At 38.5% G+C, this 9,549-nt stretch overlaps 1 non-coding gene across 1 annotated transcript; it reads right to left on the bottom strand.

Annotated features, from left to right (window-relative positions):
* Positions 1-1,536: 1,536 nt before the first annotated feature.
* LOC139895525 (small nucleolar RNA R71) lies at positions 1,537-1,643 on the bottom strand. Its single transcript, XR_011775960.1, has one exon. It is a non-coding gene; the product is annotated as a small nucleolar RNA R71 (small nucleolar RNA).
* Positions 1,644-9,549: the final 7,906 nt, after the last annotated feature.

Below are 9,549 nucleotides of genomic sequence, written 5' to 3' on the forward strand. Positions count from 1 at the left end.
TCCATTACTATGAGTTTGTTTTAGGCTTGACTTTGATTACATATGTTGTGTAGCTCTCTTAGTGATTTGAGAAGTGAATCAATATGTGCTTCAACACCTTAGGTGATCTAGACAACTAGTTTAGGAATTGCAAGTGATTGTGTTCTTGATCTAGGTTGGTTTTCAATTGGCCTATAGTCAACATAGTGATGCCAATTATCTTAAGTGATTTCGATAGTTGGAGGTTTTAAGTGATTTTAACCTAAGCTCAATCTCAATGACCAAATCATGCTTAACTCGATCTTAAGATATAAAGCTTATGTGAATTCGTGGAGTATCATTTGATTTAAGGTTTAGTAGTGATGCTAAACATTTAATAGTTCGACAACTAATGAGATAGCAATATAGGCAAAACGAGGCAAGCCAAGCATAGAGAGGATTAGATAAGTGAACACGTCTTAGTTAATTTGTTTTAAGTCTTAATACTTCACTACTTGTTTCTTGTTACTAGTTTAATTGATAAATTTAGGTTTGTTTAATTGTGCAAGTTTTAGTTGTTAGTTAATATCAATCGAAACCCCCCCCCCCCCACCACAATCAAACAAACCCTAGGACAATTGATAGTTTCAAATATCTGACTTAAACCGTGTCTCTTGGGACGAACTTGATAAGAATACTTACATCAAAATGCTATAATAACCGGGTTCTAAGTGCTCGTTAGTTGTGTGTGCTTGATTGTAGTGTTTAAATCAAATATAAATTTAGAGGGTAAAAGATGTATATCGCACGAACGCATCACACTTTCTTGGCGCCACTGTCGGGGATGCGGTTAGCTTAGTTGGTTATTTGATTTAAACTTTTAATTGTTCGATCCTCTCATGGGGGTTCACCCTTACGGAAGTTACTTTTCGCATTTTATATTATTACTTTCGTTTGGAAAACCGCTTGTGTTTGTGTTGTGATTGAAGGATAGGTACCTTTGGTGTATGAAAACAAGGTCTCACAAGGATCAAGAATTCACACAACCATTTTTCGATCCGGAAAGACACGTGCACGGGGTTTATAATCGTAGAGAAGAAAGGGTATTAAGAAAGAATATCGAAGCTTTGCCATTTTGTTTAGAAGAGATAGATCCAAATGGTCAATCCTAATGGTCCTCCAGTTAATCAAGTATTATTGAATGATCCAAACGACACGCCAATGTGGAACGCTCGATTAGTTGCACCAATAATGATAGCACCGGCTATTACAAAACCACCAATTGAAGTGGATAATTGGAAGATCGGGGGTAACTTTTTCACGTTGATCAAGGATACATACTTTCATGGGTTGATAGATGAAAATCCGTTCGAACATATTCAACACTTTAATGATCTTTGTGATATTTACAAAACCAAAAACGTCACCGATGACGCTTTTAAGCTAAGGGCATTCCCCTTCACACTTCAAGGAGACGCAAAAGCTTGGATGCGAAGTTTACCATCCGATTCCATAAGGTCTTTTCAAGAATTAACAAACGAGTTTATCAATCATTTCTTTTCACCGTCTAAAGTAGAGCGACTTAGAATGGAGATTAATGGGTTCACACAACGGGGTGATGATAGTTTGTATGATGCATGGGTACGATTCGAGAAGCTACTAAGAGTTTTCCCACCACATGGTTTGACGAAGAAGGAGTATATCAACACATTCTATCGAGGTTGTAATATGTTAACAAAGCGATATCTTGATTCTTCATCCGGTGGGGTATTTATGTACAAATCACCAAATGCGGCCGAAATTATGCTAGAAGATATCTCGGTCAACACATATGAATGGGCACCTTCACCGCGAGATTTAGCAAGGACGAATGTAACACAAATAGAGAGTGATAATGGGCAAGTGACGCTTGCAAGCTTCAACAATCAATTTCAAACATTTGGGAAAGAATTGAAGAAGATTCAACAAACGGTAGTTGCAATGCAAGTAGGTTGTCAACGATGCGAGGGTCCACATCTCACAAAGAATTGTCCTCAAATTACTCAATGCAATCATGTTGATCTAAATGATATTCCCATGAATTCGGATGCTCATGTGAACTACGTGAGTAATCAAAATTAACAACGGGGAGGAACATCTAACCAAAGCTACTACAATCCTAATCAAAAACAAGTATCATTCACCAACCAAACCAATACACCACCCGGATTCACAAATCAAAACCGAAATCAAGGTTACAACAACTATAACCAAAACCGAAACAACAACTTTCAATACTAAAACCAACAACCTTACAATAACCAACCTTACAACAATCAAGTAAATTCAAATTATCAAAACAACCAAGGTTATAGTCAATCACAAAATAACCAAGGTTACAATCAACAACCTCAACAAAACAATCAACAATCCCAACCTTCGAAGAGCTTAGAAGAAATCATGCAAAACTACATCAAGAAGGTAGAATCAACCGAAGCTTTTCTAATGAAAGAGAATGAATTCTTAAAGCAACAAATCCGAAACCAACAAGCCTCATTCCAAAACCTTGAGAGTGCCTTTGGCCGACTTTCAACCCAAGTTGCCGAAAGACCACAAGGATCTTTACCCTTCAAACACTCAAGTCAACCCGATTAACAATTACAACACTAACTGTCAACACAATTAAAACCAATAACACAACAACTCAAGAGTGATTCCTATCGAAAGCACCAACCAAAACCCTAATAACCCAAACCAAAATGAAAATGTCAACGCCATAACCACTCGAAGCGGTTTACCCACTAAAGGGGTCAAAGATCCTCAACCACAACCCTTTATAACCCATGAACCACTACCAAGTTTTAGTGAAGAGGATACCGGGGTTAGTAAGGAGAAGGGTAAAGAAAAGGTCAACTCAACCGAGGGTACGGGTAATGATGAATCGGGTAAGAAAAAGGGTGATGAGTCTTCAAAGATTACGAGACCGGTACCATATCCAAAAGCTTTAAAGAAGGACAAGTTGGCGGCTCAATACAAAAAGTTTCAAGAAATGATGAAAAATGTCTCGGTTAACCTACCTATCACGGGTGTGCTTAAAGGAATGCCGAATTACGGTCGGTTCATCAAGGAGCTAATATCTCAAAGGGGTAAATATCATGACGAAACATCTTTCTTTATCGAATAGGAGTGCAACAAGATTCTTGCATCAAGGCAAAGGATTCTTAAGAAGTTAGGAGACCCGAGAAAATTTGTTTTCCTTGTAAGTTTGATGAATCGGAAGTGTTCAATGCACTAGCTGACTTGGGTGCAAGCATTAACCTAATGCCCCATTTACTTTACGAGAGGCTTGGTCTTAGACCTCTTTAACCAACTTGAATTAGGATAAGATTGGCCAACCATTCGTTTGATACCGATTGGCATCACCGAGGACATCTTGGTTAGCATTGACACCTTGGTGTTCCCGGTGGATTTTGTTATCATAGAGATGAAGGAGGACTTTCAAGTCCCCCTCATCTTAGGTAGACCATTTTTGGCGACCGCCGACACCATCATCTTAGTACAACCAACCAACTTAACATTGGAGTTGGCGAAGAGCGTGTGACCATCAATATCCTGGAAGCTATGAAGCAACCGAGTAACACCGATGATGATGAGTGCTATGCCTTTGACCATATTGACCTTTATGTGCATGCTGAACTTGAAAAACTTTTAAAGGTTGATACTTCAGAGTTCGACCAAACTTGTGATAATGAGATTGTGGATTTAGAGGCCGGTTTTAAGGAACTAATGAATGTTAATATTGATGATTTTGAAAGTAAAGATGAGACCATTCGGGAAGAGCCATTTGAGTCTATCCCTCATGAAGATAGATTTTGAATCAAGTCTTCATGGGAGGAGCCTCCGACTCTTAAGCTTAAAGAACTCCCCAAACATCTTGAATATGCATATCTTAAGGAAGAAAACCAACTTTCGGTGATTATTTCTTCGAAACTCACCCAATACTAAAATACCTGACTTGTCTCATTACTTAAGTCCCACCATAAGGCAATAGCATGGAAAACCACGAACATCCCGGGGATCAATCCATCATATTGCACGCACAAATTCCTCATGAAGGAGAACTACAAACCGGTTGTCTAACAACAACGAAGACTTAATCCAAACATGAAAGAGGTTGTCAAGAAGGAAGTGATCAATCTTTTGGACGCGAGGCTTATTTATCCAATATCCGACTCGCCATGGGTGAGTCCCGTCCAAGTGGTGCCCAAAAAGGGTGGGACCACGGTGATCTTAAATAACCAAAATGAGCTTGTCCCAACCCAAACCATCACGGGATGGCGCGTATGCATTGACTATAGATGTTTAAATGATGCAACACGAAAAGACCATTTCCCACTCCCCTACATCGATTAAATGATTGAACGTTTGAGTGGGAGAGAATTCTATTGCTTTCTTGACGAGTTTTTGAGATACTTCCAAATCCCGATAGACCTTGAGGATCAAGAAAAGACGACCTTTACATGTCCCTATGGTACATTTGCGTATCGGAGGATGCCTTTTGGGCTATGCAATGCCCCGGGGACATTCCAACGATGTATGCTTGCTATTTTTCGGATATGGTTGAGGATACTATAGAGGTTTTCATGGATGTTTTTTCGGTATTCGGAGATTCATTCGACCATTGTCTTAAAAATCTTGATAAAATGTTAACACGTTGTGAAAATGCAAATTTGGTTCTTAATTGGGAAAAATGCCACTTTATGGTTAACGAGGGGATAGTTTTGGGACATAAAATTTCTAAGGCAGGAATTGAGGTTGATAAGGCTAAAATTAGTGTGATAAAGGATTTACCTAGACCATCAGATATTAAAGCCATCCAAAATTTTCTTGGGCATGCGGGGTTTTATAGACGATTCATAAAAGATTTTTCAAAAAACGCCCGCCATATGACCAAATTGTTAGAAAAGGACCAATCTTTCTTGTTTGATGATGAATGCATTGAGGCATTCAATTTGTTGAAGGAAAAGTTTGTTAACCCACCTATTCTTATCTCTCCCGATTGGGACAAAGACTTTGAATTGATGTGCGATGCGAGCGATTATGCACTAGGTGCGGTTCTTGGTCAAAGAGTTGACCAACACTTTAGACCGATTTACTATGCAAGCAAAACCCTAAATAAGGCCCAATTGAACTACACCACTACCGAGAAAGAGCTTCTTGAGGTAGTATTTGCTTTTGATAAGTTTCGATCTTATCTTGTACTTTCAAAGACAAACGTCTGCACGGATCACTCTGCGTTAAAGTACCTTTTTCAAAAGCAAGATGCAAAGCATCGTTTGATTCTTTGGGTGCTACTTTTGCAAGAGTTTCATATAGAAATTAGGGATAAAAAGGGAGCTGAAAATGTGGCACCGATCATTTATCGAGGTTAGACAACCCTGGACTCCAACCTTTAGATGAGACCAAAATTCAGGACACATTCCCGGATGAACACTTAATGAGAATCGACCTAATTGATGAAGTCCCATGGTTTACCGACTATGCAAACTGCTTGGCGTGAAATGTTTTACAAAAAGGTTTGTCCTACCAACAAAAGAAAAAGTTTTTCAACGATTTACGATATTAATTTTGGGATGACCCACACTTATTTCGCATTGGGGTGGATCAACTGATTAGGAGATGCATTTATGGGCAAGAGTCACGGGATATTTTAATAAGTTGTCATAATGGACCAACGGGAGGCCACTTTGGTCCAAATCACACCGCGAAAAAGGTGTTCGATTCGGGGTTCTATTGGCCCACTATCTTCAAAGATACACATGATTTAGTTAAGCGATGTGATTCATGCCAAAGGTCGGGATCCATCTCCAAAAAGGATGAGATGCCCCAAACCGGCATTCAAATATGCGAGGTGTTTGACGTATGGGGTTTAGATTTCATGAGACCATTCCCGAACTCAAATAAGTGTGTTTACATTTTGGTGGCTGTAGATTATGTATCGAAATGGGCCAAGGCTAAAGCCTTGCCAACAAATGATGTGAGAGTAGTTGTTAAGTTTTTAAAAGGGTTGTTTGCTAGGTTTGGTGTGCCGAAAGCATTGATCTCGGATCGAGGGACACATTTTGCTAATAGTCTTATGGAGAGAGTCATGGAAAAATATGGTGTAAACCATCATTTTTTGACCCCTTACCACCCCCAAACTAGCATTTAAATTGAGAATATTAATTGGGCCTTAAAAAGGATTTTGGAGAAGACGGTTAGTAATAACCCTAAGATTTGGTCAACCAAACTAGATGAAGCATTGTGGGCATTTAGAATAGCTTACAAGACACCCATAAGAACTACACCTTTTCGTCTAGTGTTTGGGAAGGCATGTCATATTCTAGTTGAAGTTGAACACAAGGCATTTTGGGCAATTAAGGAGATAAACCTAGACCTAGAAAAAGCTAAGGAAAAACGGGTGACACAATTGCATAAATTAGAGGAGTTTAGGTTAGAGGCATATGACAACTCTTTAGTATACAAAGAGAAAACTAAGCGTTGGCATGATGCTCGACTCAAAGGTCCCAAATAATTTAATCCCAACGATAAGGTCTTAGTTTACAACTCCCGCTTTAAGTTCACACCAGGTAAGTTGAAATCTAGATGGACGGGTCCATACATTATTAAGAAAGCTTATCCTACGGGTTATGTGGAGTTATATAGGAATGGGAACACTTTCAAGGTTAATGGTCATAGATTGAAGGTTTATAGAGATGACATCAATGCTATTGAGCTTGATGACATCAAGCTCTACCAAAAATGACACATTTGTGCTAAAACGGGTCAAGTGATAGACTCGTGATTAAAACAATCACGTTTGTGTATAATTGTGCATTTAGGATTGCATTTTATTTAGACTTGTATGATATTATGTTTTTTATAGTTTGCATTTGCATATAGTTGCATTTTATGCATTTGGGTAAATTCGAAAAACGTCAAAAATAGCTTTTGAATGAGTTGAAATGAATTTTGAAACTACAAAACTGCTTCAGGTACATAAGCAACGCTTCTGCTTCAATTGCGACGCTTTCACCTGTGATTTTGGACCAAAAATGGACAGTAGCCAAGAACGGCGCTTTTCTTATGAAAAGCGGCGCTTTTGTTTTCACAAGAGCGACGTTCTAGTTTGAAAAGCAGCGCTTTTGCTACTTCAGAAGCGGTGCTCCTGTACCTGGGCTGTCAACTTTTAAATAGGACTCAAACACTTCATTTTCTCCACCCACTTCATTTACTCTCTCATAGTGCGACCAAATCTCAGCTACTTTGGCCCCCTGCATGAAACCAACATCTTTTATGGAGCTTTCTTGCATTTTTAATCATCAACTAACATGAGTAAAGTAAGATTCATGCTTCATTATCACTTTTCTTCAATTAATTGCATGTCTCTTGCTATGTTTTTGTTTCTTCACATTTCTAGATCTACAAGAAATTGATGATGTTTATGCTAAATTGGTGAAGAATCCTTGTTATTAACATGATTCCTAACATGATTTGCATGCTTGATTTTGAAAATTTACACTTTGAATTTTTTAGGGTTCTTTCCAATTTAGGGGTTCTTCAAAGATGCCATTTAATTGAGAATGTAATGATGCAATTGGTCTTGTTATGCTTCTATGTTATGTCTACATAAAAAAGAAACCAACTTTCATGTTTGTATGAGATTAACTTAAATTTAGGATTCTTGATTCTTTGACTTTTGACTAAGTTTGACCAATTGGGTTGTGATTGAAATTGAACCTTACTTATTAGTTATTATGCTTGTTGATTTGGCTAATTGCTATACTAAAATGCATGCTCCTAGTTTGAAGCTTGATTTGACTTTTGATTTTAACTAGAGTTAACTTTTTGCAATTAGACCATGTTACATATGATTGAATGTTGTGAAGCCTTATCTTGAGCATAAATGTAGGGGGGCACATTCCCCCACCATTGTTTATATGCGATATATTTGATGGTTGCTAATGTTATGGAAACATTTTTGGCACGTATTGTTTGTTGAATCTATTGCAGGGAACTACTTCTGGAGGAAAGATTATTTTTACATCAACCAATGTTCATGAGTGGTTGCAAGTGATTTTAATGGATGAAACAACTCAAGACCAAGTGATTAGTAGAATTCACACGCCAGTATGCCCAGCAAGGTACATCTATTGAACTGAGATCAAATTAGTGGGGTTAGGTCATCAAATTCGGGAAACATTCACGGTTGAGCAGGATAATAAGGTTATGTGCCCATGGGAGATGCTCCTTTACATGAAGGAGAGTGTTTATCCATTGCTCACCCGTGAGTTCTTAGCAACTCTTAGGGTTGATTTCAAGGTCGCCTCTCCATGGATCCGCAACTACCTCAGGTTCAGGCTAGGGGTGAAGAATGGCAAATGAGCATGGCCCAATCATAGCACGCCTAGGTCTCTACACAGATTCTGATCCAGATTCAACCTTTGCATACTTGGCAAAATGTGATACCTACAACACGAATGAGTTTGATCCCAAGCAAGCATGGAGCGAAATTAGTCATGTTAAGCCAACTCCCGATAATCTAGTCCCATGTGCACTCAAAAGCCCCATACTTAGGTGCATCCAAAGGTTCATCGCTCACTCGGTCTTTCACCGAACGGTGGACGTTGATAAGATGACAATGTTTGATGTTTGGTTGATTCATGCTATCCATAAGAAGAAGCACATTCACATTCCTAACCTTATCACAAGTTATCTATTCGACGCAAGTGGTGAGAAATCGGGATTCCCAAGTGTTGGTGGTCATTACGTGACCCGCATCACAAAGTTCTTAAAGGTGAATATCAATGATTCGGAGGAGGTACCCATGGAGCGGTTGGGCTATCAAGAGTGCATTTTGAGGGGCGTGTAGATGTTAAGCCAATACTCAAGGGAATTTGGTAATAAATTTTCATCATGGTTTGTGAACAATCTATCTTTTGAATTGGCATGTAACTTAACTAAATTTGATGCTTGTGTGTGTGAAACTTTGATTGGTCGATTCGGTGTGGGGTAGTAGACTCATATTGCTACTCTCACACATGAACATCTTTATGATTATAATAATTTAACATGGGCGTGTGCTAGGTATTCTTGTGGTTGTTTGTATGTTCTTGCTTGTTGTGGTTCTTAGTGGCAGGATACACCTTATTGATGATTGATCCAAGCCTGGCATTAAGTTCAGGTGTCAAGCTCATCGACTTGAATTCCTTTGATGATTAAGTCTCTCGAATGGTAACAACAAAGATCGTTTGATCTTCGCCGATTTTTACTTTCTTCCCTCTCATCTTCTCTATTTTCAAAATGTCCCTCATTTTCACTTATTCTATCGCTTTAATACAATGAGGGCATTGCATACGCTAAATGTAGGGGGAGAGTTAAAATTTCGAGCCATTTTTAAACTTTTTCGGGTAAACTAGTCACATATACTCTCTAAAGATTAAAAGTTGCATTGTCGAACAATTGTCGGAACAAGTTTTTAACCATTACACTAATTCATATCATAAATACTAAAATGGTTGAAACTTGTAAAATTTTCAAACTTTTTGGGAAAAGTAAAGTCTTTTCCTTGAT

This window comes from Rutidosis leptorrhynchoides, chromosome 2 (assembly GCF_046630445.1).
Source record: "Rutidosis leptorrhynchoides isolate AG116_Rl617_1_P2 chromosome 2, CSIRO_AGI_Rlap_v1, whole genome shotgun sequence".
In the NCBI taxonomy this organism is placed as follows: Eukaryota; Viridiplantae; Streptophyta; class Magnoliopsida; order Asterales; family Asteraceae; genus Rutidosis; species Rutidosis leptorrhynchoides.